Here is an 11,432-nt window from a genome sequence, read left to right on the forward strand (position 1 = left end):
TATCGCTTTTTCTTTTCTGACTTTGTTTATTCCAGTAAAGAAACCATCTTTAGCTGCTAATTTTATACGAAGTGGTTTAGCTCACCCTTTGAAGTTCTTAAAGGTTCAACGATTTTATCAATCAAATCCTACCAAGAGCCATCTTTCAGGATAGTCGCTATTATTTGGGAAATGTGTTTTACTACTGTAAGCAGTGCAACTTGTTTGTATACATATTTTAAGTTTTCCTAAAAGGAGAATTTTGATAAGATAATCTTGATCATTAAGATAAATCGTTTGACAAATGTGTTACAATGTGAATTCTCACATTACAAATTGTGACTCAACTTTTTTGTTTTACAATTTTGTTCGAATAGTTTTGATACGAAATTGTTTAGTTTTTATCCATATGAAACGTCAGACAATAATTCCTCAGGATCACTAGATTCTTTAATAAAAAGTCACAAATTTATGGCAACAAAAGTTGTTTTATTTATTGAATCACTTTAACGCTTTATTTTACGCTTACACCCTTAGCATAGGACTGGATACCCTATGCGCGTGAACCTGGACTTACATATATAAATGTGCTTAATATTCTTCTTAATAGGCGCGATTTTGGCCGAGTTTAACAAAGCGCGCCAGTCGTTTCCCTCTCGTGCTAACCGGCGCCAGTTGGGCACACCAAGTGAAGCTAAGTCCTTTTCCACCTCATCTTTCCAACGAAGAGCAGGCCTTCCTCTTCCTCTGCTACCACCAGCTGGTACCCCATCGAATACTTTCAGAGCCGGAGCGTTTGTATACATTCGGACGACATGACCCTGTCAACTTAGCCTCTGGATCCCTATTTGCTGCGCTATGTCTATGCCGTCGTAAAGCTCATACAGCTCATCGTTCCATCGCCTACGATATTCGCCGTTGCCAACGTGCAATGGTCCAAAAATCTTCCGGAGAATCTTTCTCTCAAACACTCCAAGCGTCGCTTCATCGTTATGTTAGGACAGGCATGATGAGAGTCCTTTAAAGTGTTAGTTTTGTTCGTGGAGAGAGGCATTTCCCGCTCAGTTGCCTACTTAGCCCAAAGTAGCACTTGTTGGCAAGAGAGATTCTACGTTGGATTTCCAGTACTGCCGAATGCAGATTTGAAGTGGACGAAAAGATGGTGTGTGTCGATTCTCCTTTCGTAGGTCTTTCCAAGATTTGGCATATTGTAAATATTTGGTCAATGATGGACTTTCCAGGTCTAAAGCCACAATGATAAGGTACAATCAGTTGGTTGATGGTGGGCCTCAGCCTTTAACACAATACGCTCGCAAGAACCTATAGGCGATATTTAGAAGACAAATCCCACGATAATTGTCATATATTGCAGAATGACCCTTTTTATGGATTGGGCAGAGCACACTTAAATTCCAATCGCCAGGCTTGCTTTCATTCGACCATACTTTGCATAGAAGCTGATGTATGCACCTTACCAGCTCCTCGCCGCCAAGTTTCAGTAGCTCAGCCGGCAGTCCATTGGTGCCCGCGGCTTTGTTATTCTTTAGCCGCGTTATCGCTATTCTCACCTCGTCATGGTCGGGTAGCGGAACGACACTTCCGTCGTCAACGATTTGGGTATCGGGATCTTCACATTCACTGTGACACGCGCAGCTATCACTTTTTAACAGCTTCGAGAAGTGTTCAATCCATAATTCAAGTATTGTCTGGACGTCAGCCACCAGCTCGCCGTCTTTGTTCTTACAGGAAAACGCCCCGGTCTTAAAACCTTCTGTAAGCCACCGAACTTTCTGGTAGAATTTTCGGGCGTTGTTCCTATTGGCCAGCATCTCAAGCTGCTCACACTCACGTATTTCGGCCTTTCGTTTCTTCTTTCGAATAGTACGTCTCTCTTCCGTTCTTAGCTCTCACATGGCTCGCGTTGCGCCCGATCGTAGCGTTGGTCTATAGGTAGCATCTTTTCTTTCTGCGGAAGCATGACATTTCTCGTCATACCAACTGTTTTTTCGGGCTCGCCGGAGTCCGATTTTTTGTTCCAGGCGCTCATTGAACTGTAGATGGAATCTTTGGTCGCATCGTCCTTCTCTTCCGTCGGGGCGTGGGCGCAAATGAGCGAGATGTTAAAAAACGGGCTTTTTGATCATTTCATTCGGGGGATTTTTACGTGGCGGGTCGCAAACCCAGCGCACAACCAGTTATCCTGGGATGATTCGCTTTCTCACGTTGGCTCACGACCAGACGGGTGTTCGGAAGATACCCAGAGGATACCTGGGCTAACCCCGGAAGCTGCTTGAACCATATGTAGAAGAATCGTTTTGGCCACTCTCAAATGAATGGCGATCAGTAACTTTCTCCCCACTTGCGGGGACTTCTACACATGGAACCATCCCGATGTGCTTAATATCTGTCGTTATTTCTAGATTTGGCAACTCGTATGTTCTGGCGACTTCTGTCTCGCCTTGTTATGTCCGGTCACTTGGTGCCAAGGCGCATTAATATTTTAGTTTTGTATCTCATTCTCTCAGTATTTGTTGCCGGTCAGTTCGCAAAGTTTCATGTTTTGCTACAATATTTTAATGTTAGAATGATTTTTGAAATGAAAATTTAAGTTATAAATTATTATTAACATTAAAATATGGTAGAATTTTAATTCATACATGAAAATGTGTATTATAATGGGGATTGTGGTCAAACTGTCTTTATTTTCATAGTGAACTGGTATAATTGGGTTGCAAAAAGAGTTCAAAAGTTGTTTGATCTTTTATAAACTTTTCCATTAGTGAACTTTCTACTGGGTCATCTGAACAATCATTGGTCGTATTTAAATATTTGTTGTCTACTACTAATAATACAATGGTAGCAAATAGAGGCGATGAGCCAACTTTTATAAATGTAATAAGAAGGGAGGTCTTGGATCTCACTCTTACTAACGCACTTATGTATATCAAATAGCATTTCAAATTGGAGGATATTAGATGAAGTCTCCTTATCGAACCGTGAGGTACGGTACACTAGACAGGGCTAGTTTACTGACCCTTGGTCTTAACAAACTATACGTATACATATAATTGTCTGTGCGTTGACATCGTATAAATCCCTAAGGAGGCTTTGCACGAAAGTGCAGAGGATTCTGGACCAAATCGACGACTGGTGCATGAGACAAGGTCTTTCCGTTAATCTGAAGAAAACCACCATAGTCCAGATTACGAAAAAACGGAAATTGGAAGGGCTTAGTCTTCCAAAACTGAAAGGTGTAACACTTGCTCTTTCCGATAAAGTTAAATATCTAGGAGAAATCTTGGATAAGAAGCTGACTTGGGAGACACACGTTTCACTGAAGGTGAATCGCGCATTAAGAATTTTTCAGCAATGCCGTAGAGCCTTTAGTAAAACCTGAGGTCTGAAGTCTGCAGTGGTCCAATGGATATACACAGCACTTATCGCTCCTGTGGTCTAGTGGCGACGGACCATGGTTAAATCCACACTCCGGGAACTATACAGGCCACAAAGACGGGTATGTTTATGCATTACGGGTGACATGAGTACAACCTCCGGCGATGCTCTAAATGCGATGCTTGATTTGGTCCCCTTGGATCTTAAGATACAACAGGAAGCAATAAAACGCAATGTGTAGAATCCATAAATATGGTTTCTGACACAAAGACGGAACTTCGGGACACAGAGAAATCTTTAAGTTGCTATCTGAGCAGTATCCACTGTTTTTGGCACCTTAAGACTACCTGATACCCATAGTTTCATTTGGAAGGAAATTTGACGTCAGATCACGCAATGGAGCACGGTTCCCCACAAGGTCCAGAGCCAATAATCGGAATCAGTTCCTTCGGAATCATGAATTGGATCAACAAGTATGTATGCAATTCACATAAAGATCGATGGTCTGGTCTAGAGCGGTGCAAAACTGCAAAGTGTTTTGAGACAAGTCGGATCAGAAAATTGTCAAACTTTCTACTAAAATTTTGAAGGAAAGAGGTTCGGTTGATGGTCGATATTATTACAGGACACAACCCATGAGGTCAGCATATGACCACCATTGGAAACCAAGGACCCAATGTGCCCGTCGTGCTTGGAGGAGGCGGATAGCACTGAGCACTTTCTCTGTGAGTGTTCTGCCTTTGCTAGAGTAAGGCTACGAGTTTTGGGTTCCGATGTCGTGAGAACGAATAATATTCGTTCTCTAAGACTGGAGGATATTTACAGATTTGCCAAAGAATTTCTCACAGGACTAACTACCTTTGTCTCTGTCTCTATTCTTTCCTATGTATTTCTCTGATACTTTTCTCCTTCCCTCCTTGACTATCCACTCTATTTCCAGAGCTCTAAATACAATGGGCTTTTTAGCCTGAGTGTTTTAGGAGATACCAAATCTCTTGGTGCTCCTTGGCTCGACCTATTTAAATTTCAAATTTCAAAAATTTAATCAAATAAAAAACAGTTTGCGAATCAATACAAACACAATTTGGACCATGAAATATTTCATATTAGTAAGATTTATCCTACCAAACCAATTACTTACTTCATAAGAAACTTTACCAGCCCGTTTTAAGTATAGATATTTTATAAATAAAATTACAACTTACAAGCTGTATTTAATAAATTTATAAATGAATTAATATTCATATCATGCAGCTTTTGAAAAGTTTGATCTATTCTTAGCATCATATCGCTTTTTCTCTTCTGAGTTTGTTTATTCCAGTAAAGAAACCATCTTTAGCTGCTAATTTTATACGAAGTGGTTTAGCTCAACCTTTGAAGTTCTTAAAGGTTCAACGATTTTATCAATCAAATCCTACCAAGAGCCATCTTTCAGGATAGTCGCTATTATTTGGGAAATGTGTTTTACTACTGTAAGCAGTGCAACTTGTTTGTATACATATTTTAAGTTTTCCTAAAAGGAGAATTTTGATAAGATAATCTTGATCATTAAGATAAATCGTTTGACAAATGTGTTACAATGTGAATTCTCACATTACAAATTGTGACTCAACTTTTTTGTTTTACAATTTTGTTCGAATAGTTTTGATACGAAATTGTTTAGTTTTTATCCATATGAAACGTCAGACAATAATTCCTCAGGATCACTAGATTCTTTAATAAAAAGTCACAAATTTATGGCAACAAAAGTTGTTTTATTTATTGAATCACTTTAACGCTTTATTTTACGCTTACACCCTTAGCATAGGACTGGATACCCTATGCGCGTGAACCTGGACTTACATATATAAATGTGCTTAATATTCTTCTTAATAGGCGCGATTTTGGCCGAGTTTAACAAAGCGCGCCAGTCGTTTCCCTCTCGTGCTAACCGGCGCCAGTTGGGCACACCAAGTGAAGCTAAGTCCTTTTCCACCTCATCTTTCCAACGAAGAGCAGGCCTTCCTCTTCCTCTGCTACCACCAGCTGGTACCCCATCGAATACTTTCAGAGCCGGAGCGTTTGTATACATTCGGACGACATGACCCTGTCAACTTAGCCTCTGGATCCCTATTTGCTGCGCTATGTCTATGCCGTCGTAAAGCTCATACAGCTCATCGTTCCATCGCCTACGATATTCGCCGTTGCCAACGTGCAAAGGTCCAAAAATCTTCCGGAGAATCTTTCTCTCAAACACTCCAAGCGTCGCTTCATCGTTATGTTAGGACAGGCATGATGAGAGTCCTTTAAAGTGTTAGTTTTGTTCGTGGAGAGAGGCATTTCCCGCTCAGTTGCCTACTTAGCCCAAAGTAGCACTTGTTGGCAAGAGAGATTCTACGTTGGATTTCCAGTACTGCCGAATGCAGATTTGAAGTGGACGAAAAGATGGTGTGTGTCGATTCTCCTTTCGTAGGTCTTTCCAAGATTTGGCATATTGTAAATATTTGGTCAATGATGGACTTTCCAGGTCTAAAGCCACAATGATAAGGTACAATCAGTTGGTTGATGGTGGGCCTCAGCCTTTAACACAATACGCTCGCAAGAACCTATAGGCGATATTTAGAAGACAAATCCCACGATAATTGGCATATATTGCAGAATGACCCTTTTTATGTATTGGGCAGAGCACACTTAAATTCCAATCGCCAGGCTTGCTTTCATTCGACCATACTTTGCATAGAAGCTGATGTATGCACCTTACCAGCTCCTCGCCGCCAAGTTTCAGTAGCTCAGCCGGCAGTCCATTGGTGCCCGCGGCTTTGTTATTCTTTAGCCGCGTTATCGCTATTCTCACCTCGTCATGGTCGGGTAGCGGAACGACACTTCCGTCGTCAACGATTTGGGTATCGGGATCTTCACATTCACTGTGACACGCGCAGCTATCACTATTTAACAGCTTCGAGAAGTGTTCAATCCATAATTCAAGTATTGTCTGGACGTCAGCCACCAGCTCGCCGTCTTTGTTCTTACAGGAAAACGCCCCGGTCTTAAAACCTTCTGTAAGCCACCGAACTTTCTGGTAGAATTTTCGGGCGTTGTTTCTATTGGCCAGCATCTCAAGCTGCTCACACTCACGTATTTCGGCCTTTCGTTTCTTCTTTCGAATAGTACGTCTCTCTTCCGTTCTTAGCTCTCACATGGCTCGCGTTGCGCCCGATCGTAGCGTTGGCCTATAGGTAGCATCTTTTCTTTCTGCGGAAGCATGACATTTCTCGTCATACCAACTGTTTTTTCGGGCTCGCCGGAGTCCGATTTTTTGTTCGGCGGCAGTATGTTGAGAACGGGAAATGTTGCTCCGTTGCTCGTGCATGTCGGTTTGTTGGGTAATACTCTCTGAGAGCAGAAGTGAGAGTCAAGCGGCGAGTCTTCTGGTTGTCTGTTGTGATTGCAGCTTTTCGATGATGAACATTCGTTGCGTAGGCAGATGTACGTTTTTTGCGTAGTGCGTAGTTTGGGGGCAACAAGGTAATGATCTGAGTCGATGTGAAGCGTGTCTTCTATCTATCACAACATGATCGATGTGGTTTCGCGTTTTTCGATCAGGTTGCTTGGTGTATATTCTTATGCTTGAATCTGGTGCTGCCGACTACCATGTTTCGGGCCCCGACGAAGTTAATCAGCCTCTGTATGTTACCGGATGTTTCGTTGTACAGGCAAAGTTTTCCGACTGTGAAACCAAAAATTCCCTCCTTGCACACCCTGGCGTTGAAGTCGCCAAGCACGATTTTTGTGTCGTGGTGGGAATAGCACTCATAGGAACGTTCCAGGCGCTCATTGAACTGTAGATGGAATCTTTGGTCGCATCGTCCTTCTCTTCCGTCGGGGCGTGGGCGCAAATGAGCGAGATGTTAAAAAACGGGCTTTTTGATCATTTCATTCGGGGGATTTTTACGTGGCGGGTCGCAAACCCAGCGCACAACCAGTTATCCTGGGATGATTCGCTTTCTCACGTTGGCTCACGACCAGACGGGTGTTCGGAAGATACCCAGAGGATACCTGGGCTAACCCCGGAAGCTGCTTGAACCATATGTAGAAGAATCGTTTTGGCCACTCTCAAATGAATGGCGATCAGTAACTTTCTCCCCACTTGCGGGGACTTCTACACATGGAACCATCCCGATGTGCTTAATATCTGTCGTTATTTCTAGATTTGGCAACTCGTATGTTCTGGCGACTTCTGTCTCGCCTTGTTATGTCCGGTCACTTGGTGCCAAGGCGCATTCATATTTTAGTTTTGTATCTCATTCTCTCAGTATTTGTTGCCAGTCAGTTCGTAAAGTTTCATGTTTTGCTACCATATTTTAATGTTAGAATGATTTTTGAAATGAAAATTTATGTTATAAATTATTATTAACATTAAAATATGGTAGAATTTTAATTCATACATGAAAATGTGTATTATAATGGGGATTGTGGTCAAACTGTCTTTATTTTCATAGTGAACTGGTATAATTGGGTTGCAAAAAGAGTTCAAAAGTTGTTTGATCTTTTATAAACTTTTCCATTAGTGAACTTTCTACTGGGTCATCTGAACAATCATTGGTCGTATTTAAATATTTGTTGTCTACTACTAATAATACAATGGTAGCAAATAGAGGCGATGAGCCAACTTTTATAAATGTAATAAGAAGGGAGGTCTTGGATCTCACTCTTACTAACGCACTTATATCAAATAGCATTTCAAATTGGAGGATATTAGATGAAGTCTCCTTATCGAACCGTGAGGTACGGTACACTAGACAGGGCTAGTTTACTGACCCTTGGTCTTAACAAACTATACGTATACATATAATTGTCTGTGCGTTGACATCGTATAAATCCCTAAGGAGGCTTTGCACGAAAGTGCAGAGGATTCTGGACCAAATCGACGACTGGTGCATGAGACAAGGTCTTTCCGTTAATCTGAAGAAAACCACCATAGTCCAGATTACGAAAAAACGGAAATTGGAAGGGCTTAGTCTTCCAAAACTGAAAGGTGTAACACTTGCTCTTTCCGATAAAGTTAAATATCTAGGAGAAATCTTGGATAAGAAGCTGACTTGGGAGACACACGTTTCACTGAAGGTGAATCGCGCATTAAGAATTTTTCAGCAATGCCGTAGAGCCTTTAGTAAAACCTGAGGTCTGAAGTCTGCAGTGGTCCAATGGATATACACAGCACTTATCGCTCCTGTGGTCTAGTGGCGACGGACCATGGTTAAATCCACACTCCGGGAACTATACAGGCTACAAAGACGGGTGACATGAGTACAACCTCCGGCGATGCTCTAAATGCGATGCTTGATTTGGTCCCCTTGGATCTTAAGATACAACAGGAAGCAATAAAAAGCAATGTGTAGAATCCATAAATATGGTTTCTGGCACAAAGACGGAACTTCGGGACACAGAGAAATCTTTAAGTTGCTATCTGAGCAGTATCCACTGTTTTTGGCACCTTAAGACTACCTGATACCCATAGTTTCATTTGGAAGGAAATTTGATGTCAGATCACGCAATGGAGCACGGTTCCCCACAAGGTCCAGAGCCAATAATCGGAATCAGTTCCTTCGGAATCATGAATTGGATCAACGAGTATGTATGCAATTCACATAAAGAGCGATGATCTGGTCTAGAGCGGTGCAGAACTGCAAAGTGTTTTGAGACAAGTCGGATCAGAAAATTGTCAAACTTTCTACTAAAATTGTGAAGGAAAGAGGTTCGGTTGATGGTCGATATTATTACAGGACACAACCCATGAGGTCAGCATATGACCACCATTGGAACCACCAAGGACCCAATGTGCCCGTCGTGCTTGGAGGAGGCGGATAGCACTGAGCACTTTCTCTGTGAGTGTTCTGCCTTTGCTAGAGTAAGGCTACGAGTTTTGGGTTCCGATGTCGTGAGAACGAATAATATTCGTTCTCTAAGACTGGAGGATATTTACAGATTTGCCAAAGAATTTCTCACAGGACTAACTACCTTTGTCTCTGTCTCTATTCTTTCCTATGTATTTCTCTGATACTTTTCTCCTTCCCTCCTTGACTATCCACTCTATTTCCAGAGCTCTAAATACAATGGGCTTTTTAGCCTGAGTGTTTTAGGAGATACCAAATCTCTTGGTGCTCCTTGACTCGACCTATTTAAATTTCAAATTTCAAAAATTTAATCAAATAAAAAACAGTTTGCGAATCAATACAAACACAATTTGGACCATGAAATATTTCATATTAGTAAGATTTATCCTACCAAACCAATTACTTACTTCATAAGAAACTTTACCAGCCCGTTTTAAGTATAGATATTTTATAAATAAAATTACAACTTACAAGCTGTATTTAATAAATTTATAAATGAATTAATATTCATATCATGCAGCTTTTGAAAAGTTTGATCTATTCTTAGCATCATATCGCTTTTTCTCTTCTGACTTTGTTTATTCCAGTAAAGAAACCATCTTTAGCTGCTAATTTTATACGAAGTGGTTTAGCTCAACCTTTGAAGTTCTTAAAGGTTCAACGATTTTATCAATCAAATCCTACCAAGAGCCATCTTTCAGGATAGTCGCTATTATTTGGGAAATGTGTTTTACTACTGTAAGCAGTGCAACTTGTTTGTATACATATTTTAAGTTTTCCTAAAAGGAGAATTTTGATAAGATAATCTTGATCATTAAGATAAATCGTTTGACAAATGTGTTACAATGTGAATTCTCACATTACAAATTGTGACTCAACTTTTTTGTTTTACAATTTTGTTCGAATAGTTTTGATACGAAATTGTTTAGTTTTTATCCATATGAAACGTCAGACAATAATTCCTCAGGATCACTAGATTCTTTAATAAAAAGTCACAAATTTATGGCAACAAAAGTTGTTTTATTTATTGAATCACTTTAACGCTTTATTTTACGCTTACACCCTTAGCATAGGACTGGATACCCTATGCGCGTGAACCTGGACTTACATATATAAATGTGCTTAATATTCTTCTTAATAGGCGCGATTTTGGCCGAGTTTAACAAAGCGCGCCAGTCGTTTCCCTCTCGTGCTAACCGGCGCCAGTTGGGCACACCAAGTGAAGCTAAGTCCTTTTCCACCTCATCTTTCCAACGAAGAGCAGGCCTTCCTCTTCCTCTGCTACCACCAGCTGGTACCCCATCGAATACTTTCAGAGCCGGAGCGTTTGTATACATTCGGACGACATGACCCTGTCAACTTAGCCTCTGGATCCCTATTTGCTGCGCTATGTCTATGCCGTCGTAAAGCTCATACAGCTCATCGTTCCATCGCCTGCGATATTCGCCGTTGCCAACGTGCAAAGGTCCAAAAATCTTCCGGAGAATCTTTCTCTCAAACACTCCAAGCGTCGCTTCATCGTTACGTTAGGACAGGCATGATGAGAGTCCTTTAGAGTGTTAGTTTTGTTCGTGGAGAGAGAGAGATTCTACGTTGGATTTCCAGTACTGCCGAATGCAGATTTGAAGTGGACGAAAAGATGGTGTGTGTCGATTCTCCTTTCGTAGGTCTTTCCAAGATTTGGCATATTGTAAATATTTGGTCAATGATGGACTTTCCAGGTCTAAAGCCACAATGATAAGGTACAATCAGTTGGTTGATGGTGGGCCTCAGCCTTTAACACAATACGCTCGCAAGAACCTATAGGCGATATTTAGAAGACAAATCCCACGATAATTGGCATATATTGCAGAATGACCCTTTTTATGTATTGGGCAGAGCACACTTAAATTCCAATCGCCAGGCTTGCTTTCATTCGACCATACTTTGCATAGAAGCTGATGTATGCACCTTACCAGCTCCTCGCCGCCAAGTTTCAGTAGCTCAGCCGGCAGTCCATTGGTGCCCGCGGCTTTGTTATTCTTTAGCCGCGTTATCGCTATTCTCACCTCGTCATGGTCGGGTAGCGGAACGACACTTCCGTCGTCAACGATTTGGGTATCGGGATCTTCACATTCACTGTGACACGCGCAGCTATCACTATTTAACAGCTTCGAGAAGTGTTCAATCCATAATTCAAGTATTGTC

The sequence above is a fragment of the Anastrepha ludens genome, chromosome X (assembly GCF_028408465.1).
Source record: "Anastrepha ludens isolate Willacy chromosome X, idAnaLude1.1, whole genome shotgun sequence".
In the NCBI taxonomy this organism is placed as follows: Eukaryota; Metazoa; Arthropoda; class Insecta; order Diptera; family Tephritidae; genus Anastrepha; species Anastrepha ludens.